Below are 23,577 nucleotides of genomic sequence, written 5' to 3'. Positions count from 1 at the left end.
GGACACGACTGAACGACTGAACTGAACTGAGGAGTAGAATTACATTTCAGAAGTATCTATTTCTATTCATTTTGATGCTTTGTGGAAACAGATTTTTTTTCTTTTAATTTAATGCCTCTTTCCTGACATAGGGATTGTATGTGTATGTTTGACTCTATAAGTAGCTGACTTTCGTTACTTCCATCTGCATAAAACGTTTATTTTTCAAAAGTTGTCACTACGTTAGACGTTTGGAAAAAAAAAACGAAGCCTGCATTAGAGCTAGAAGTGATATGTTGCTGCAGCTTGAAGAAAAAAATCAGCTTTATGAAACAAGAGTAAATATTGCGCACTGGAGCACTTCCAGGTTCAGTGACTGGATTTTTTTTTTTTTTTTTGTGAATGACCACATGTACTATCATCACATAGGCTACTACATTTTTCAGCTATTGCCATAGTAAGGGAAGTTTTACTGGAGTAGACAGGGAAAATAAGGGACAGTCAGAGAATTGGAAAAAAATATCTTGCTAGACACCTCGCGGACATTAAAACAAGTGATCCTAACGAAGGGCAAGCTAGAAAGGTTGCTAGTCTTGTGACTCACCCGGTCTTTGAAGCGAAAAATGATTGAAATAGCTAAAAAAATTCTAAGGAAGATTTCACTACTCCCTAATGTGAAATTTGAATGTAGCTATTTAAGCATTTTTGCAACATATTGAGGAAAAGAATCAGAGATGCTTGTATGTATGTATTTGCAGTTATAAAGCCCTCTATTTTTCTCACGAGCCAAAGAGAATTTCTCAGAAGAAGAAAAATTCTTTTTTTGGCTCATGACTCTCAAGTGTCTTGTTGAGCATGCTTTTTTGCTTCATTGCACCGTCAACGGTACAAGCAGCGAGGCAATTCAGCCGCTGAATAAACGGTGTCAAGTTACCAGAATCTTGAGTAGCCAGATGTCCAAGGTGCCAACCTTCAGGGAATTTGTGTATTCTTTCAGCCATATGTTCATGTAGCAGCTTGTCTGACTGATGTAAGCACTGTCACATGATAGCAATGCCTTATAAACAGTTTAAATTCTGCAAGGGATGAATGATGTAACATGCTTTGTAGTGCATGAACCTTAATTTCTACCCACAGAAGCAATCACTAAGCATAAATGCACTAGTATTTGACTAATTCGGAGTTGATTGAAAACTGAAGAACATGTCTCATATCCTTCTAATGTTACCATCGGTCATAGCCTAGGAAAAAAAGAAATAAATGCATTTGACAGCTTTAGGACAAACTTTTCCCAATCATGTCTTGCCCAGTCAACTACTGTTTTGCATCCCGGACATAGGCGACAAGGAACTGTTAGCGTATTTCTGCACAAAGAGAGGACATGTGAAAAACCGCTGTTTATGTGGTACTGAGCAGTGCGAAGAAAATGCGACGCTTAACAGTCGATTGTTTCACGTCACCTGTTTCCCCTGTAAGTTGTCTACCAAACAGGTTCAAGTGATTACATCACGTGTTGACCACTGCACAAAGATGTCAGCAATACTACACTTTCATTGAAGGACCGTCCTGTCTGTCTCCTCTTACTGCACTATATAAAATGATTCATTGGTTCCATAATAAGTACTACTCTGTTATCCAAAGTGCAGGAACCTTTTCCTCAAACAATACCTCATTTAAAAGACGATTGTCTCCTTTCTTATAGAGCGGTGTGGATGTTTGCTGTCTGATATCAGCTCAACTACTCAAGTAGACTTACTTATAGTGTTTCTCTTCACTGCAACACTTTCACAGACCACAAAAGGTGAAGGAGAGCGCAGTACCAGGAGATTCACTATCTGCTCACAACTTTGATAATGATACTAGCATGCATATTTTTACAGTTAGGTTATGTTCTACATTTGATCAAACTGGAACATCTATCTCGGTGCTCATTAATATCACAAATTCGTTAAGGAATCATTAGCAGTGTGAGTAGAAGATCAACCGAAGCACAAAAGAAAATTCAAGAACGTCAGAAAAATGACTTCAAAACACTGGCAGAGAGCATGTAGCCTCATGGTAATAAGTGTTCATGCTGCTGATTCCTTAATATGCACTGAAGATAGCGTTCAGTACAAGACACTGCAACACCTTCAGACAGAAAAATGCATGGGCAACTTACTCCGGGGTCACTTGATGAAAGTCGCAACTGCGACGACACGATAGGCACAACAGACGAAGCTGCCACAACCTTGCTGACTCCAGGAGTCCACTGTTCATTTAGCGCCGATCCTGCAGCATCTCTAGCAGGCTCCTCAGTGGTCCGCCTGTCACTGTGGTCCCCAAGTTGTGATGAAGCACGTGCCTGTTTCTTTCCAGGTGGTCCAGTTCCATTCACAATGGGCCGCTGTACAGTTTTACAAAGCTTTAGGATAGGACAATTTTTGCTTCTAAAAGGACACTAAAGACACCCAAATATGCTATCAAAATCTAATAAACGGCATTTGGTGACACTGTCGCCGCATATCCGGCAGCAAAACATCAAATTATTGCTGAGATATTGTGATAAGAAGTTGAGGTTTTTTTTTGTTCCCGCCGGTCGAATTCAAACTGTTTTCTCCTATTATGTAGTAGGGTAGGATGATGCACACTATGACGCAAAAGGAGACTCCATGATTGCTGGCGCGTGGGGAGGGGAGAATACTTCGCAGGTGTGTGCAAAATCATGACCTTCATTCGATACGCACTTAGGGTAGGTGCATCTGCTGCTCCGAGCTCGTATTTCAGGCACCGCAGGCCCAAACCAAACTATCCTAGCATGCACGAAGTGCCTGAGCCGGAACATAACCGAAACTGAAGTGGACGCCTGTAGTGCCATGTTACCCGAGACTAGCGGCATCTACCAAAAAGCGGACGAAATGAGCATATTTTTATATTTGCCTTGCAACATTTACATTGTCTTTTCATCTTTTCACCATCGTTTACGTGTGAAAAAGGCATATTATCATATTCGAGACAAAACCGACAAGCGCATTCAAACGGTCGACGTAATTGGCAATTTGTCAGCCTCCGGGATCCCTTGCGCGTCACGTGATTTATAGTTGCGAGCCTCCTGTGGCAGCGATATCTATATTCCGGTTCTTCCTCTTCACTATCTTATAACAGCTCTGTTTTCAGTAAGAGTGGCTTTTTTGCAACCAGGAACTGACATTCTATTGAAGCAAGCCCACATCATTTTTCTCTTCAGTGTCCCTTTAAGGTAGCCATCTCAGTCCTGGCATCAAAAAGATCTTGCACACTTTAGTACACATTTGTGAAAAGAACTACAAAAAAACTGACGGTGGTTGCACTACCGCCAGGTTTTTTGTAGTTAATGCAGGAAATAACATGGCAAGTGTATATACATTTATGACGTTGGTTGGCTGCCATTCGGTTTTTGTTCAGGGCCCATCAATTGCCAGAAAGACACACAAAATAACGGGCATAGTCTTGAAGACTATTCCGTACGATGATTTAACAGTAGGTGTGGAAAGCGTGGCTTTGGCAGGAATTCATAATTCACATTTCCAACAATTATATCGCTGAAGTTGATGCAGTGCGCTTTCCTAAAACTAAGCTTTGAGGCTCAAGCAGTCACGCTGTATTATCTGGAATAACTATGTGACAATCTATGCAGATCACTGGTACAACAAAAAGGGATTTTTTTTTTACTTGTGCCAGCCCCTTGCGACAATAAACAAAGCGAACAGAGGAAGACGAAAGCACAAACACAAGGAACAATTCAAAAGACAAAATTTTGGCAGGAACGTGCCGAGAAAAGCAAAGAAGTGCATGGCAAAAGCGTCCTCGGAGACAAAGGCAGAGGCGGAGGGTGTTGCAAAGAAAAGGTGGAGTGGTGTCACTTTATGTTTACATCGGTTGTGGTGGAACACATCATTTGGCGCATTATGTTGCATGTGCAGTCACCTATGGTCAAAATAGCTACATCACTGCAACTACATAATGCATTGCGTTACAATGTAAAATTAACACATTATCAAGTAACTAATTGCTGGTCAACTTTTTTATTCATTAAAACTACATGTGCTTAAAGTTTTCCTGCTTATATTTGATACTGATCACGATTTCTTCCATAGTTTAACCCTCCTTTCACATCGCTGAGAACTTCATTCAACTTTTCTACAGAGTAAAATTCAATTGTATGGCTATTCCTGGCCATACTGTTATGCGCCCAGGAGCAAAAGACGACTTTCTCGATAGCTCAAAGAATTGTTTGGTTTAGTGGTGCATATTGTTGGGCCAGTTGGTGGATCGACATATTCATGAAAACTGCGTAGAATGCAACAGGATACAAAGGAAGAAACACGTACAAACACGCAAGCGCTTGTGTGTGCGTGCGTTTCTCCCTTTGTGTCCTGTTGCATTCTGCGCAAAGTTTAGCCTCCCAAAGCAACTCAGGCGATGAGAGACGCCGTAGCGGATGGCTCCGGAAATTTCGACCACCTGGGGTGCTTTGACGTGCACTTACATCACACAGCACGGGGACGCCATACTTTTTGCCTCCATCAAAAAGCAGCCGCCGTGGCCGGAATACGATCCCGTGCTCAAGAAATTATTTTCAAAACAGGATAAACGTGCAACAGCATATTTTGCAAAGCTATCGAATGCTTAGTGGAGCATTTTGCAGCAGATCATTATTGACGGCGACATAATCACCATATGCGGGCCCACTGAAATTTTTCAGCTGTTGGCCTACTCTGCTTCTGCGCAAGTATATTTTACTTCACAATATACGCGCCAGCCTTTCCTTGAGATGGTAGAATTCCTAGAATCACTGGTGTTAAGAGCTGGCCAGGACCTTTTTGAAAATCAGTTCACGGTGTTCAATTAAAATTGCACTAATCTATGTATACTAAAACAACCGCAAATGCATTTGGTTTCCTTCCCGTCCCAGCATTGGTGCATAGCAATAAATACGATTTTTGCAACTGGATAACGTCCAAACAGCCGGAAGAATAAGGGAAGAAAATTTTAATGAGAACGATTCTTTTGCAGTATTATCCATCATGCCCCTTGAGGATGTGTCATGGAGGAGGAGAAAAAAAGGACGGAAGGCAGGGATGCGTCATAGTTATCACACACATTGCAGCTGTTAGCACGAGCCAAAAAAGGCTACCAATAAATGCATTTTAATAATGAACTCTGATGAAACAGAAGGCAGAGTCCTGTTCCACCCATTCGTGCAGTTCAAGAAAGCAAAATAAAGTAGCGTAAAATAGTCAGCACAGGCAGTGGCTGAAATTTTTCTGTTGCTTGTACACTTAAAGAAGCACACGTATGTGCTAGGACATTAAATGATCCTTCAAGGCCTAGCAGAAAAAGCACTAAAATCTGTATTTCTTCAGTTGAGCCCACAAATTTTTCTTCTTTTTTCTTCAATATTTAATTTTCATTTGATGGTTCCCGTTGTGGGCCTCATTATTAGAAGCCACAAAGTACTGGTCGTGTTTCTTTCAGTAAAGGTACTTCTAGAAATATTAAAGAAGGAAAAATTATGAACACCTTTAAGCAAACTATATATATATAGACACAGTTATAAATATAGTATAACGAGCTAGATACCCGCAAGTCGCGAATTCTGGATGCAGTATGTCCTCAAGATATTCCGGAAATGAAAATAAGGCGTATGAAAGCATTGTTTGTAGGGCAATTGTCAACTGTGTTTTTGAGACATTCAAGTGCATAAGAGAAACAAAAAAATATATATAGTTGTAGTTTAGCTCTGGTTAACCCTAGTGGAATTGCGAAAGCAACGGCAGAAGCTTTGTTTTGCCTGCTACATTATTCCCCTATCATACCCTATCAATGTAAGGTGCTACATTATTGGAATTGTCATGAACTGCCAGAGCACGAAAACTCAGTCGTGTATGATTTCCGAAATACTTGCAAGTACTGCTTGGCTTTTGAAAGCGCCATCGATCGTTCCAATTCCAGGAAACACAAAGAGTAGTTCGGCGTTCCGCACTGCACTTGACAACATGAGAAACTCGACTGAAGCCTAGTGCTGCTGGATTGCTAGATGTATTGGAAGATCTCAAAACCATGCAAAAAAAGACCAGGTAAAACAATGGCATGACATAAACCATAACCTTTAAAGCTATCTTTATTGAAAAGTTAGTCCCAGCAATTCCAATTTCATTGACATTTTTCAATTCAAAACATGAGAGGGTCAAAATACACAACTCTTGGCATATTGTAACATGAGAAAAAAAAGAAGACGTGAGTAATCAAACAAATATCTGTAAACTATAAATGAAAGTAAGCTGGAAAAATGAAACTGCCCACTGGGAAATGAACACAAAACAGCAAAACACAATCTCAAACAATGACTCGATCAGGCACAACTGTTTTTCTTATTTCTCAATGGGAAATGAACACAAAAGAGAAAAACACAATCTCAAACAATGACTCGATCAGGCACAACTCAGCACAAAGCGAAAACGATGCACAGATCAGGAGCACGGAAGATGAAGGGACCATGAAGTAATATATAATGCCTTTCCCCCTTCTTCTTCTTCTAAAAAAAATAAAAATGCATGAAGTAATAGTATTCCATCGCTTGTCACAGTACTCCAAATACTTTTGGGGTAGCTTTCATACACACTTGAGATGTGGGGAATAAAAAATGATGCTCTAATAAAGGAAGCTGGTTGCGACTACAGCCTACCGTGCCCCCGTCCCACCCAAGTCACTTGATTCCCTACTCTACGTCATCAGAGCAGGGATGGCTAAGAATATGTGGTGAGATGCCACCCTAATCCGTTGTGAGAAGCAATTTTTTAAGATATTCTTAAAGAGTCCCCATAGAGTTCTCAAATTTAACCTGAATAATTACAACAACCACTTTTAAGAATATGTTATGCAAGAATATAACGATCATAATAATTTCAGTGTCCATTTTAGCTATTTATTGTAATCTAAATTTCGATTTTCAAAGTGAAGAAAGCTGGGAAGAGCCCTGTGGGATTTCATTAAGCCTAATTTGCCTCCATTTATTATGTAACAATTACAAATGCAAAAAACACTCATAAAAACCTGAGTTGCTTAAATACAGTAGCATTAAACTTAACAGTGAAATAAGAAGAGTGATCAAGATGCCATGAAACTTATCGCGACATGTTACCACGTATAGCATAAGGAACAGAAGTCTAAGGAAAGCATACTATTCAGATTCTTCTCATTAAAACAATGTAGATTTTAAAAACACTCATCCCAACAAGTGCGAAAAAAAAAAAAAACAAGCATTAAATCCTTCCCCCCCCGCCTTAAAGAAATAAAACCTATGAAAGGTACTCAAACTTTAACTGTCAGAGAGAGGCCCGCCATTGGAAAACATTCTTTCCTCAAAGGTGTGAAAACACTGCAAAACAACATGCTTGCAAATGAAAACGACATTCAGGTAGAAGGAGGGCAAACAGTAAAACAGAAAAGGGAAACAGCCAACAATCCTCAATAATGCAACAGACAACACTGTGTCTGCCACATCACAGACGTGCACCCGGCAATCAAGCGAAATATGGTCCCGAGTCAGCGTTTTGCAAGCCGCCGCTGCATGCGGCCTCCCTCCCGGTCTTGAGCCCCAACCAGCCACCTCCTGATGACTACACTGACATCTCGTTTGGAAGCTTGCCTGTTGTTAGCAATCAAGCAGCCTGCAAGGCAAACAGGAAAGGCAAGGCACTAAGTAATTTCATTTTAAGAACAGACTGAGCCAAAGCGGACTGCCACAATAAAAATGCTCAGGCAAATAAATGTAATAAAGAAATCGCAATAGGAATACAGTCGAACCTGGATATATCAAACCCGGACAATTAGAATTTCGGTTATATCGAACTCATGGAATATCCCCTTGAAAGTCCCATGTAAAAGTATAGGAAAGCTGTGTCGTATACCGAACTCCAATTTCACCAGTCGTTCGATATATCGAACTCTGCACCATGCACTGGAAGGTGCGCCTTCCCCAAAGACAATCGCATCACCCTCGGCTTTTTGCCGTGTGCCGTTTTCAAGCCACACGCAGAATGAAAGAGAGCCGTTCGACGACGTCTGGTCTAGAGCATTGCCGCGTCATTTCCCTAAAGGTGCGAGCATCTGCGGTGATCATTTGTTGCGCGCCAGCACGAGATGTTTGCAAGCCATGTGTGTGAAGGAACGAGAGAGAACCAGTTTGGCAATGGCCGGTACGAAGCAGACGCAGCCAATGCAGCCGTGGTGTTCAGGAGAGGGGAAATAACGCAACAGAGCGAAGTGCAAGGGTGTGCCCATTCTTCTGTCCAGCTTTCTCTCTCTTTCCTGGTCTTCGTTCGCAGCACGCACTACACATGTGCTGACAAGCCAGCTCAGACTGAGCAAAAGAGAACGTCAGACGCTTTCTCCAGTGTGTGTTGTGAACCCTCTGTGCGCGGCAGGTGACGTATGATGTGAATTTTGTGTCATCGTGCTGAACGTGCGTCACAGCGTAAGCTATGGCAGCTGCAGACGTTAAGAAGTGTCATTTTTTTTGTTTGCGAGTCTATGTTTTTCGTCATGCTGAATGTGCGGCGTGGCATAAGCTATGGCAGCTGCGGGTAATAAGAAGACTTGTATTTTTTTTTTTGCGAGTCGTCCATCCTTGTTACCATGCTGAACGTGTGCCTTAGCGTAAGCTCAGGCGGCTGCGGACTTTAAGAAGCGGCAATTTGTTTTTGTGTGTGTGAGTCGCCCATTTTTGCATCTATGAATCAGCGAAAGCAGGCAGGCAGCTGCGATCATGGCACCAGCTTTTAGCACTGTTCGCTTCAAACAGAATTTGCAGCTATCATGCTTTTCAATGATTTTGTAGTAGTGGACTCTGCCCGCACCAAGCGCGACGTGATAAATCGAACTAGCCTTGTGTAATCAAGCGGGCGCTCTGCCAAGTTCGCTCCCCACCACTGCAGAAGCTAACATCAAAAGTACAATCAAAAGATAAACACGCCGTGAAGTTATTGCTGCGCAGCCTCTTGGCACGCTGACAATAAATGAGCTGTGGAAGCGGCGGCCGAAACAGAGGGACGTGCCACAGAATAATACTTTTTTTTTCAAATTCTCGGCGGCAAAAGTGGAAGGTGGGTTCATTATACGAGTGGGTTGATTAAGCGAAAAAAAACTATCATTTTCCACGATCGCATGCAACGTTTTAAGCCGATTTCTGTATACCGAATTATTGGCACTATTTCGCAATCTCTTTCGAGTCCAATCTATCTGGGTTCGACTGTATATCAGCACTTCTCATGCTATGTGGAACCTGTGTAAGTGAGAGATATAGTTAACTTCAGCCTTGACAAAGTCACAAATGCATTATTATACATGCTTTAAAGTGCACGTGCTTTGGAGCCACCATGTTTGGTGACACCATTCAGCAACCACTTCGCACCTCCTCTTTTGACAGCTGTCGATGTGTTCATGCCATCTGACAAAGCGCTCAGTGGGCTTTCGCAGTGTATCGAATTTACATGTAAGTAACACAAGAACAAATACAACGCGAGAGGATAATTGACACCCGAAAGAAAAAGAAAAAAATATTATTACGATTATAATGTGAAATCGCAAACTGATCTGATCTAACATAACAAAAAGCATCATGTGGACGAGCCCGAAGCCGTTGTCGCTGTGAAGCCTACTGTGACACCACGCTCTCACTTGTCGCTACAGAGAGTCACCTTCTGGCTTTTCCTCACGGCCATTTTTTTTAACATCACCTCATTTTTCGCCCAGATAGTTTGTTTCTACTCGCAACTTGCAAGCTTCGTGTACAGCTATCTTGACGAGCAGCGGAATAAAAAGTCGAGTTACATTCGAACCTTCGTTCCAAATTCAATGCGAAGTGCATCCTGCGCAACGCGATTTCTTGAGAAAAAGCACAAGGTCAGACTGAGGAAGATGTCAACGAGTCGCGACTGCAAAAGGACGTGATGTAAATATCTCCCACTTGGAGGACTAGCGAAGTGCAGCGCGTGACTACCCTTTGCTGCTCCCATCTTTCCCCATAAGAGGCTGCAATGTGGAGGCTAACGAAAAGAGTTTTAAGCTGAGAAGAATGCAGAGAGCTATGGCATGCAAAATGGTAGGTGCAATGCTAATAGAGAGGAGAGAGAGAGAGAGAGATATTTTAATGGCAACAGGAGATGTCTGCCTGGTGGAAAGCCTAGCATGCTACTCCTGATGAGGGTTGAGGGATGAAGGTGACAGAGTGTGGGAGGGGAAGGGGAAATAAATGAGAAAAAAAGAGAATCGGTGTCGCACACTTTCGCACGCACATAATCACACACAGATGAGTTTTAAAGGGTATTAATCAACCCTGTGTCCTTAAGAAAAGTTAACTTTCACACGCACATAATCACACACAGATGAGTTTTAAAGGGTATTAATCAACCCTGTGTCCTTCAGAAAAGTTTAGTAAGGCCTTGGTAGCTCGCGCAGCAGACGATCCGTCGCACCAAGGACCCAGGACATGTTCAAGGCGCAAGGTTGTGTCTTTAGGTAAGCTTAAATTATTGCGCAGTGTCCTGCGATGTGCAGTAAACCGTTGACAGGAGGTTACCAAATGTTCAAAATTTTCACGCACATCACATGTAGAGCACAGAGGCCTGCTCGCTATGCCTATTTTATGTAGGAAGTAGTTTGTGTATGACACATTCAAGCGGATTCGGTGTAGACAGTTTCGATGCCACCTGTTCAAATTGTGAGGAATTCGAAAGTCGCAAGAAGGATCTATTCGGTGTAGAGGTCGATATTGATGGTTCGGGTCACACCACAGAGAGCGTTGCAATCACCATGATTCAGTTGCTACAAGTCTTGCTGCATCTCTTCGTGAGAATGGTACTGAAATTGTCCTCGTGGAATCTTTTAGTTCTTTTGCAGCGGCATCAGCGAAGTCGTTGCCCGCGATGCCGCAGTGAGCAGGTAACCACTGTAGCACAATGCTGTGACTCAGGTCATAGGCCTGTGTGTGTAGCTTATTTATGTCAATGACGAGCTCTTCCTGAATTCTTGATGAATTAAGCAATTGTAGTGCAGCGCGACAATCGCTGAAGATAACCCATGCTGCAGGGTGTTGTTGTAGAATATATATAATTGCTTCTCTCAGAGCTGTTAACTCAGTAGCCACAGCTGAAGTGCGATGACTGAGTGTTGCCGAGATTGTAGTGTGCATTGCTGGTATCCACACGCCAATGGATGAAGAAATAGCTGTGACAGAGCCATCAGTATAGATGTGGCAATGATGACTGTAGCGTGCAGAGATGTGCTCAAGGGCGAAGTATTTTAATGCGGGTCCTGGGGTGTGGGCTTTTCTTTTGATGCCAGGTATAGTTGTCCAAATTTGCCATGAAGCAAAACTCCATGGTGGGAAAAATGACGGTACTGCGCGTTGATATTGCGCAGGCAGTAGATGGGAGAGTGATGTCATGCTTTCTTCTGAAAACGGGTGGGTAGGTTCACGTGCAAAGCGCAGCTGGGCGCGAAGCAGCTCCTGCGGTATCAGCACGGTTGCAGATAGACGTCTGCTCTCCGCCAGAGTGGCCACTGTGGAAGTGTTCTTTGGAAGACCAAGGCACACTCTCAAAGCTTTGGCCTGCATGGCTTCAAGTAGTTTAATGCTTGACTGTGAGAGGCCTTGAAGAACAAGGAGGCTATAATGCAGGAGACCTTCACAAAGTGCTCCATAAAGCCGTAATAAGGAATCGGTAGAGCAGCCTTCCTCTCTCTTCGTAATAGAGAGGAAGCGTGCAGTCTGCTAATGACATTCTAGTGGAAATGAAGAAATTAGCATGGGCAAGGTATGTAGTGTGAAGAGAGGATAACTTATGGTCACTAAGGGTAACAAACTGGATTCCAAGGGAAGGAAAGCTATAGCAGGGGCAGCTGAAAGTTAGGTGGGCGGATGAGGTTAAGAAGTTCGAGTCAAATGAACGCAGCTAGCCCAGGACCAGATTAATGTGTATGTAGCATGAGTTTGAATATCTGAGGATGCCTTTCGGTCTTCGCAATGCGGCCCAGGCTTTTCAGCACTTTGTTGGCCAAGTCCTATGAGGTTTGACGTGCTGCTTTGCCTATCTCGATGACATTCTCATCTTCAGCCCTATAGACGAGGCCCACAAGCTCCACCTGCGTCAAGTCCTCGCAAGGCTCAACCACTCTGGTCTTGTGGTCAACGGACGGAAAAGCAAGTTTGGCGTTGCAGAGTTGGACTTTCTCGGCCATCGCGTGAACGCCCACGGCATCTGCCCGTTACCGGCCCGTGTCACTGCCATCACTCAGTTTCCCTGACCCACCACCACCCGGCAAATGCGCCAATTTCTTGGCCTCGCCAACTATTATCGGTGTTTCATTCTTTGCTGCGCTGCAATACTGCAGCCTTTTCACGACCTTCTCTCAGACCAAAGCTTGCCGACAGCTCTTGTCCGTTGGAGCGATATTGCTGACAGTGCATTCAGCGGCATCAAAGCTGCCATTGCCGGTGCAATGCTCCTGGTACATTCCAAATGTGATGCGCCTACATCAGTCATGGTTGACGCATCGAACACTGCTCTCAATATGGTCTCGCAGCAGCTCGTCACTGGTGTTTGGCAGCCAATCACCTTCTTTTCCAAGAAGCTTGCGCACCCTGAACGCCTCTTCAGCACCTTCGGCCGAGAGCTGCTAGCAATATATTCAGCCGTGAAGCACTTCCGCCATTTTCTTGAGGACGCACATTTCATATACTGACCACAAACCTCCAAGTCTGTGCTGGCATCCAGCAGTTCCTCCTAGGCACCTCACGAAATCAGGCAGCTCGCCTACATTTCCGAATTTACCTGTGACATTCGTCACGTCAGCGGCAAGTTGAACATAGTTGCCGCCGCTCTTTCTCACGCTGAAGTCAATGTGACAGGCAATGGATGGCCAATCATCGACTTCACGGCTATGACTGCTGCTCAACGAGCTAATGGAGAGCTGCAATGGCTTCGCACGCACGACACCTCTCTGGTGTTGGAGGACGTCTTGCTCTCTGACTGTGCCGTTCCTCTCGTTTGCGATACATCGACCAGTCGCACTCACCCCTACGTGCCTCCACCATACAGCCAAACCGTCTTTGATGCCCTCCATTCTTTGGCCCATCCAGGCATCTGCTCAACTCAGCGCCTCGTCATGGCTCATTATGTCTGGCCTCACGTCAACGTTGACGTTCACTGCTGGTCGCGCACGTGCCTTAGCTGTCAGCAAAGTAAAGTGCACTGCCATACTGCGACTCCTCTTGGATCCTTCCCGTCCTCAGATGCCTGCTTCAGCCATCTGCACGCGAAATTGTCGGTCCACTTCCTCCCTGCGGGAACCACCGTTACCTATTACCTGCATTGACAGGTTCACGAGATGGCCTAAAGCAATGCGCCTTCTGGACATAACGGCGGATTCAATCGCAAGAGCGCTCATCACACTTTGTACAAGGGACACCGTGTCCCTTCCACCATTATGACTAACCGTGGTCGTCAATTTGACTCAGCATTATTTGCCAACCTGTCTCAGTTCCTCGGCGTCAATCACATTAACGTTTGGCACTACCCTCTGTGTCCCTGGCAAGTTCTTCGAGCCCTCGCCACCCACGCCGGCTGACGTCACAGATTATGCCTGCCATCAGCATTGCTTCATCGCTAGAGGGGAGGGCCTGTAGAATGCCATCACAGTCCAGCCGCAGAAGATGACAGCCTCAGCACACTTGCCAAGCGTGCGAAGGTTGTTCCTGGGTAAAAAATGTTATTGCATAAACATGCACAGCCCTGCTTTGTCAGCGCGAAGAGCAGGAGCCCTGCCAACACCGATGAAGGAATTATTTTTGTCTTTTTCTCGTGTAATGTACCGCTGTGCCTATTAAGATTAAAATGAGAGGAAGAAGATGGCTGCACAGTACAGTCAAACCCGGATATATCAAACTCGAACAGGACCGCGAAATAGTTCGGCATATCAATAATTTGATATATACAAATCAGCTCAAGTTGCCACTTGCAATCATGAAAAATGATACTGTAATTGTTGCATAATCAACCCACTCAAATAATGAACCCACCCTCCACTTTTGCTGCTGAAAATTAAAAAAAAAAAAAAAAAAACTTAGCTGGTGGCACGTCCATGTCATGCCATCACAGACCCCAGCTCAGTTATTAGCAGAAGATGCAGTGCAGTGATAATATCACGGCGTATTTTTCTTTTGACCATACTTTTGACGTTAGCTCCTGCGGTGGCAGGGAGCGACCTTGGCAAAGTGCCCATGATGGTTTCATTGCACAAGCCTGGTTCGATTTATCACGCCGTGCTTGGGACGGGCGTATCCACTGCTACAAAGATATTGGAATGTGTGACATCAGCAAATGCCATTTGAAGCGCATGATGATAAAAACCGGTATCGTGATAGCAGCTGACTGTGCGCTTTCGTTGATTTTGATGTGTGCTTTCGACCACGACACACAATGCATGTTGCACGTCACTCACTGCGCACAGAGGGTTTACAAAACACACTGGAGAAAGCGCCCGAGGTTCAGTCTTGTCCGTGCATCCATAGTGCGTGCTGCTGCAAACGAAGACCAAAAAGAAGGAAGGGAGAGAGAAAGCTCTGCAGAATTTTCCCTCATCCATGCTCCCACACACCCAAGGAGGAGGAAAGAAAGGGCAAACCGTTGCACTTTGCTCTATCCTGTTGTTTCCTCTCTCCCCAACACCACAGCTGCATTGGCTGTGTCTGCTCTATACCGGCCATTACCAAACCAGTTCCCTCTCGTTCCTTCACGCACATGACTTGCAAATGTCATGTGCTGTCTGCGGCAAGCGATCACCGCAGATGCGCATGCCTTTGGGAAAGCGTCAGCACTGCTGTAGACTGGCCATCGCCGAACCGGTTCTCTCTCGTTCTTTGTAGACGTGGCTTGAAAACTTCACACAGCAAATGGCTGAGGGTGATGTGATCGTCTTTGGGGAAGACGCATCTTCCAGCGCATGGTGCGGAGTTCGATATATCGAACGTCCGGTCAAATTGAAGTTCAATACACAACGGTGCTTTCCTATTCTTTTACACAGGCTTTTCAAGGGGATATTACGCAAGTTTGATATAACCAAAATTCTAATTATCTGGGATCGATACACCTATCTAGGTTCGACTGTATGAAAGAGCAATGAACAAGGGTTACGGAGGAGCCTCGGTTCGCAAGGCGATGAAGACAGGTCCCCTTGTCGAAACTTTGGCTTGGCTTGTGAACCGGGGCTCCCCCTCAACACTTGTTCAGTTTTCTTTCATACTGTGCCTATCAAGGTGGCACAAGATCTAGGGTCCTACAGGGGTGGTAAAAAGGATAAAAAAAAAGGTCTTTTGTGTTTGGTGCACTGGACCCGATGCAGTCTATAAAGTGATGCAACTGAGTCATGTGAGTAGAAGCCTGAGCCGGCATTGCAATTTCAGACCTCAATGAAATGAGTAGGCATTTTTTTCATTGGATGAAAATTATCTCATTCAGAGAAGCATTTGTTCAGTCCACTGCGGGAGCGCGTGGAAACCAGTTTGAGAACCCCCATCTCAAAGAAAGGAAATCTGAACAAGTCACTGTTGAATGGTTTATAATAATGATATCTGTCTATTCTATTCCAAATCTTATTTTTTGACCCCCGCATTAGCTTCCAGCACAGAGTAAAAAGCAATGCACCTACCAAGTATGAGGTTGTTGATGTTCGTCAGGCCTGCAAACGCATACTTGCTGCCTTTCGTTCCTAACCAGCTAAACTGGAGCGCAGCTGTCTTTGAGAGGAGGGCACGCAGCAACCTGCGAACGGTGTCCGGCAAATCTGTGCCACCCAGCTTTGACAAGTAGGCAACCTGCAGTGGAGACAAACTTGTTTATTCCATTATATCAATACTGCCAACACAAAATCACTATACAGTAAAATCTCGGTGATACGAATCCAGTTGATATGAATTTCGAAATGATATGAATCTGCTACGAATCAGGTTGATACGAATTTCGAAATGATATGAATTCATGAAATTCCCTGGCCGAAGTGCATTGTGCACAATGTGCAAAATTTTGTATGTTCCGCCACTACGGATAACACGAATGCATGAACTGCGACTGCAGCTTTGAGCACTACACACTGCCCGCACATCATTGACTCTGCAATCGCCAGCCATGCTGTATGTACGCATCACAAGCAGTTTGCGGTGCCCCGTTGTCCGCACCTCGCCAACGGCACAATTATCTGTCAGGATTATGCCACAAAAAGCTTTCAGCGGCACGTGGCCCACAAACTGCAGACACCGCCACCGCAGCACTTGGCGTCATCGTACGCGGGGGGCACGCATGGGCCGCATATCGTTGTCTCCGCAATCGCGAGCAATTTGCAGCACCGTGCGGCACGCATATCGCCATCTCCATTGTGATCGTTTTCCACACCGCAAAAAGTTAGCAGCAGCCGTGACTAGCAGTCGGCGGAGCACGCGCCGGATACGCACAGGCCGCACATCGTTGACTTCGCGATCCCTTGTTGCGCTGTACGCATCGCGAGCAGTCTGCGGTGCGCAACCGGCGCGTCGCCATCTCTTGTCTTGCTGTACACGCTATAAGAAGCCTGTGGAGGCACGCGGCCCGCACGTCGCCGACGTCTCGATCACCTGCAGTGCTGTGTGTGTTGTGAGTGGCCAGCTGTCACCGCGGGACCGTAATAAACATTCTCGGACGTAACATATATGCGTGACTGTCTTTCCCATGCTTCTGCATACTTATCTTCTTTCGTTTCGATGATACGAATGTTTGGATGTTACGAATTTTTTTGCTACCCCTTAAGATTCATATCACCGAGGTTCATTAGCTAAAGCCAAAAAGTATGCTTAAAGATCACTCTAAAATAGAGCTAGCACGAACATTAGTTACTACTCAAACTTTGCGATTGCTGTATCAGCTACGAGAAGCCTTCGTTATATCGTTTTTTTGGCATGACTTCGATGCGAACGGGCATTGTTGCAAACAATTGGTTTTCCGTGGCTGTGAAAGCTAGGCAAAGCAGAGTCATACAGATGGAATAGTTTGCCTCTCGTTTATCATTGCTAATTAAGGCAGTGGCAATAAGGGAATGTGTGGCCTTGTCATTGCGGTAGTCTACAAAGAGCGCGTATAGGCCTGAAAATGGAACGTGAGCACCATCCGCCACTGCTCACTATGATGCTGCTGCCGCCACCAGTTGGGAAAAGAAAGGAGGGTGGGTCGGTGCATTCACGGAGGCTCTCGTTCCCCTCGCTATTTTTCCCCTGAGTTACATCTTGTGGCATTCACTACCATTGTTAGCAATGGCGCGCATAGGCCTGAAAATGGAACGTGAGCGCCATCGGCCACTGCTCACTCTGATGCTGCTGCCACCACCAGTTGGGAAAAGGAAGGAGGGCGGGTCGGTGCATTCATGGAGGCTCTCGTTCCGCTCGCTATTTTTCCCTCGAGTTACATCTCGTGGCATTCACTACCATTGTTAACAATGGAAACTGAACGTTATTGCTTCATATGATGCGTTCATTCATTCATAGCATGAGCATGACCTGCAGCAATGTCATAGAACGTCGTGTGAAGAACTGACCGAGATATATCTAAGAGGGCTATCGTGGTTACAGCATCTGCGTGGTACCATGTACATGCAGTGACTGCCTTGAGCAAGTTGCATGCTTCCTAACGATGCACATGATTGCCGCGTTGGCACCAATCAGAGCAAGCACACTGGCAGCCGTGCCCCCTTATTGGATCAGTAAAGTCGATTTTTCGCAGAAAAGAGATTTTTTTAAGTTCATGAATTTTTCAGACCATTCGACTATTTCGACTGTTTTCCAGGTCCCGCCGAGTCCGAAAAATCGGTAGGTGACTGTAAGCCTATGGTTTTGGACACTTGTTAATTCAGACTGGGTTGGGCTGGCTCTGGTTATGTAATTCGAATGGAGAATGACTTCGAGGTACGATACGTACAGCCAGCAATCCCCAAAACAAACCTCGAGAAAACCTCAATTACATAAAACAGTGGCGACTGAACACTATGTGAGTGCTATGGAAGATATGGCGGCAATCAGAAATTCTCCATTTCCGAAATATATCCCCAATCGCATAGTTTAAGTATCGCTTTCTTTAACTTCCCTCCATCTTGCGGCTACAATTGGGCGGGTGCTTCAGACAGCGACACCATTTCAGATGGCATTTCCCCGTTCTCGTTTCAGGATGGCATCGCGCTGTTCTAGCAGCAACGCATATATCCCTCACGTGCATTCATAGCTGCTTCTAGTATGCTGAAACTGCACGATTCACTGCACTGCTTCACCTAAGTACTTTGTATTTTGGAGCACTTTTTCAATGTTTCCGACAGTGTTTGCAAGCAAAGCACTTCACAAGCAGGAAAGACTGTTGTTCTCACCTTTGTTTTATCTCAAATGCAGAAAACCATTGAACAAGTGTTCATTAGATAACATTACTGTCATGCCAACGGTTTTTGGCAGTTAGGTTTGGTTTTAGGGGTTTATGTCCCAAAGCGACTGAGACTATGAAAGACGCCGCAATAAAGGACTACTAAGTTTTGACCACCTGGAGTTCTTTTAACGTGCACTGAAGTCACAGAGCACATGGGTAAATCGCTTTTCGCCTCCATCAAAAAGTGGCCGGGATTCGATTCCGCATGCTTAAAAAGAGTAGTTGAGCGCCCTAATCACCACATTACACCATCATGGCGAGGCGTTTTCGGCACTTGGTTCAGGCCTATTCAATAATTAGAACATTCAGTTTATTTGAACATTTTTGGTGCTGCCTTGAAAGCTCAATTAGCTAGAGTTTACTGTACTTTATTCCTCAGTTCATCGAGCTCTCTGAAAACTGCGACCTTTTGTGAGCATTTTGTAAATCAGACAGCCAGTGGGTTCTGAGTTACGGGAACAGTCCACACAAATTTGAGGATATCGGTCTCTCCGATGTGCCGTACCCGACTGCTCCCCTATTATCAGTCCCCTATTATCAAAGTACATAGTTTCAAATTGGCTTCTCTCAATTTTATGCCATCCCGCCGCCATCAGGCACACACACTGGCCAGTCGTGTCGTTTCGAACACTGCTTTGCAAGTCACTGGTCTTTATTTTGCTGCGACATTAGGCTGTTTCAACACCTATGCATATATTTCTGTCGTTTCCATCTGCGTGCTTCCTCTGCTCTTCGAATATGCGCAACAGTCGCATTTTTAGGATGCTGCACTGAACAGCGGAGTCCGTGTGGTGAAGCATCTTCCGAACTCGATGAGGTCGTTTTGCAACACGCACCACTGCAGTACGAAAAGAGGTGGACAGGCATTTGCAAGCAATTCTCACACATTCCCGACGGTGCACGCAAAGCGAAGCACTACATGAAACTGTGAAGCATTGTCACTGTAGCTTAGTTTTTATCTCAAATATATATACAACCATATTTCAGGTGTTTGTTTGATAAAATTACTGTGACGCAAGCACCTTTTAGACACATAGACCCTAGACCACACAGCCATGTTAGTGATGCTTTGTTGAAGGGAGTACTTATACCTGTCTTGTGGTCTTTCACATAATGTGGTGTAGAACCCCTTTATAGTAAAGTCACTGGGACCAGCAAAAATCTTTACTATATCAGGTGCCGAGGTTGACATGGCCCCTAAGTTGGCGTTTGGTAATTAAATGGCTACCTACTAAATATGTCTCGTTGCTTTATGAAAAAAAAACGCACTCTGAAATACCTTCTATTCCTCTCCTATCATCTCTCTGTGCAATTTTCCTTTTTTCAGCTATAAAGTGTTTTTATTTGCATCTTGTGGGAGTACTTCTTAAGCATGAAGACAACACAGCTACAAATACAACTGAACTGTATTTCATGTGAAAACCAAAGTTTTGCATGAACACTGCAAAACTGCACACAGCACACCTAAACTTCTTGCCACCCCACCTCATGCTGTGATTGTTCAGCTGTTTCTTCCTTTCCATATTTCTTGCTGCACTTTTACTCTCTTTCACATTCCGAATGGACTGCATTGCCTTCTTTCCATATTTGTAGTCAGTTTTACTTTTTTTTTTCCCACGAGTTGCACGCTTTCCCTTACGACTCCAAGGAGGACTATGTAAGGTTTGCTTCTCCTCAGTGCAGGTGAGCATTGTGGTAAAGCCATGAAAGAAAATGCCCGTTAAATTTTTTTTTTTATAAATAAAAATTTGCCTCACAATCTGAAGTAACACACCTGCGGCAATGTCAATTCGTGGGAAGTACGCCACCGCGGCCAGACGGACTTTACTATAACCGATTTTTACCGAAAATGTCTTTACTATAAAGGGGGTAAAATGTACAGTCTTCTATGGAAGATGAACTTGAAATTCAGTTTCACTTTACTATACCAGAGTTCTTACTATATCCGAGTTTACTATAGCGGGGTTCTACTCTTACGAGTATTTTAATTAGTATATGTGGGATAACAGAGACATAAATGAAAGATTACTGATTAAGTGAGTTGTTGTGGCTGTAGGAAGAAGGAAAAGAAAATACAGAGGCCTGCTACTGGCTCTGTAGCTGAGCCACTTTCGCTGCCTCGTGCGGACAGAAAAGAAAATAGAGAAGAAAGGAAAAGAAGAGGGAGAGAAAGACGCGTGCTGCAACAACAGCCATTGTCCACCACTGAAGCAGTGGCGGGTGCCTGATTAAGTGGGCAACAAAGTCAGTGGACACGAGTGAGAATCCACAAGGGGAGCAAGCAAACGAGAACCATTAACGTCTGCCTGCTCCGCTTGTGGATTCTCACTCGTGTCCACTGACTTTGTTACTCACTTAATCAGGCACCCGCCACTGCTTCGGTGGTGGACGACGGCTGTTGTTGTGGCGCGCGTCTTTCTCTCCCTCTTCTTTTCCTTTCTTCTCCACGGGCTCGCATCATACCTTAAAGGAGGAGTTCAAGTTCCCCTCCAATTTTTTCCTGTGCTCTTCAAGATCGACGCAATTTTACTGAATAACCCAATCATTCGTCATTTAAGTGTCATACCGAGTTACCGTAGCCAGTGTTCCATTACTGAGAGTGTTTCATTATTGCCCCGAGGCACCACACAGAAGGCGATGCAGCCAATGCTGGTCACTTTTTGCCTCAATGCTATCATGTCAAGAACAGCTAAACAGTGTCCAAGGACAAGAAAGTGAGGCATCTGAGAACTGTGAAAGTGCACTTACACATGAGCGAGCTGGGTCCGGAGAAGGTGTTGCGTCTGAGGTCGCCTTCCCACAGTGGAATAATGAAAAGAGGCGCAGAATCCAAAACCAACGTAGAAGATGTACATGCTACTTTTTTTCCATTGCCATCAGCAGACTGGACAGGTTGCCAGGCCCGTGCTAATGACAACACAAATGTGGACTACTGAATACTGCAAACACTAGGAAGGAATCTACAGGCGAGGTGTGCCAAGAAATATTGATCACGGGTTTTACGGGGCGAGAAAACTTAATTCAAAATTTCCATTTTTCGAAACTGGGTAGTGTGGATCGTATATTACTTGGATACCAACTTTTCTGCCAGTATACTTAAAAGGCCTGTAAACTTTTCAAACTAATGCACTAATCAGCAATGAAGTTGTGCAGGCCAAGAAAAGTAGAACCCTTCTAGTAAGCTCACTTGTTTACTACATCAGTTGTTGGTGATGGCACGGTCCTGAAGATGCTTTCTGGAAATTAAACAACTACTTACTAAACGCGTGGTGTTGGATTATAAAGGAGTACGAAGAAATGCCTTCCATCCTGCCATTATTGTTCTTTTATCCGGTGTTCCTTTTTCTTCAATTATAAAATTTTCAAATTTAAATTTTCTCAGGTCTTGGAAGTGCCAGCTGTTGAATCCAACAAGTGTTTGATTGCAAATTAAACACTTCTTTGCGCTTAAAGAGCATCGCCTTCCATGGCCTGCGTATCTAAACGACATTGAGAAGCATGCATGACACAGCTAAGTGTGAAAAAACTGCATAGGCAGTGTTGCTACACCTCCGTTTCTTGGTTGCAAAGGTGTGTCTCACGCTTTTCAGTGCTGTAAATGTTTTCCCACTCTTCTTCTGTTCCCTATACATTTATTGGCTTTCCTATTTTAGGGTCTTGCCATGCAAGTGCAGAATAAAATGCGAATTTCAAATGTGCATTTAGATTTAAAATACCTTATCAGTAAGAGACCATATGGCAAAATAACATGTCCATTTCTTACTGGCCATTATAGAAATTTGTCATTAAAGAAGACTTCTTTTCGGAACAGGCATACATTTCAAAAGTTCCACTGCCCATGCTAAAGACTAGGGAAATTCATACAATGTCATTGTTCTGATCACAAATAAATACCAATGTAGGAAAGAAAAAAGTATGCAGCAGTATATTTAGCCCAAAATTTTGTCTAACTGCTGAGATATCACAATTAGGGAAAAAAAGGAAAGCTTTAGGATGTGCTGTGGACCTTTAGAAACGCCTGTATGTTCCTAAAAGAGGTATTTCTTAAGGAGAAATTACTATAATGGACCATAAAAAACAACCTAGTGAAAATAGTTATACTATATCGTCTCTTTGAGATGAGATATGTGAAATGTATATGCATATTTGAAATCATAATTACTACATTCCACACTTGCATGCCAAGTTTGCCTAAAATACAGTCGAACCCGGATATATTGAACTCGAAGGGGATCGCGAAATAGTTCGACGTATAAATAATTCGATATACAGAAATCGGCTTGAAACGGCAATTACGATGCAAAAAAACGATATCGTATTTGTCGTGTAACGAACCCACTCGCATAATGAACCCACCTGCCACTTTTGCACCCGAGAATATGGAAAAAAAAAAAGAAAGCGTTAAGGTCGGTCACCAGCTCACTGACATGCGAGCGACTGAGCGATCACAGCGACAAGCGGCAGTGACAGAGCGAAAAATTTCCAACTTGTTGGAACTGCGTCCCTCTTGCCACTCGAGCCACCGCGGCAGCTCAAAACGAGGTTTCTGTGTCGCTGCGGCAGAAGTCACGAGCGTTTTCGCTTGCATGTCGATGGCGCGCGCCACTCTGTTTCGGTCGTCTCATCCACAACTCATTTCTTGGCAGCGTGCCAAGATGCTGCGCAGCGATAGTCACGGCGTGTTTATCTTTTGATAGCTCCTGCGGTGGCGGGGAGCAAACTTGGCAGAGTGCCAGTGATGGCTTGATTTCACAAGCCTGGTTCGATTTATCACGCCGCGCTTGGGGCGGGCGTAGTCCACTGCCACAAAATCATTGGAAAGCGTGATAGCTACAAATGCTGTTCGAAGCAACAAATGCTAAACGCCGGTGTCATGATCACAGCTGACCGCGTGCTTTCGTTGATTCATACATGCAAGAATAAACGACTCCGCAAAAAAAATAAGTGCCACTTCTTAACATCGGCAGCCGCCATAGCCACATCAGCCGCCGCGCGTAGAGGCCTCGCAACACACGCTGGAGAAAACGTTTGACGTTCTGTCTGAAAACGGGCTGAGCTGGCTTGCCGCATGCATAGCGCGTACTAC

General features: G+C 44.5%; 1 long non-coding RNA gene across 1 annotated transcript in view; it reads right to left on the bottom strand.

Annotated features, from left to right (window-relative positions):
* Positions 1–15,869, bottom strand: part of LOC146178871 (uncharacterized) — a 28,135-nt gene extending 12,266 nt beyond the window's left edge. Inside the window, exons 1-2 of the long non-coding RNA XR_014700665.1 lie at positions 15,709–15,869; positions 2,141–2,365 (exon numbers count right to left, since the gene is read on the bottom strand). This is a non-coding gene — a long non-coding RNA (uncharacterized LOC146178871). The remainder of the gene's footprint in view (positions 1–2,140; positions 2,366–15,708) is intronic.
* Positions 15,870–23,577: the final 7,708 nt, after the last annotated feature.

This window comes from Amblyomma maculatum, chromosome 9, assembly GCF_055883805.1.
Source record: "Amblyomma maculatum isolate TAMU_Amacu chromosome 9, ASM5588380v1, whole genome shotgun sequence".
Taxonomy (NCBI): domain Eukaryota; kingdom Metazoa; phylum Arthropoda; class Arachnida; order Ixodida; family Ixodidae; genus Amblyomma; species Amblyomma maculatum.
Note: the sequence above shows the minus strand (reverse complement) of the source record. Positions and strands in the feature narration are given on the sequence as shown.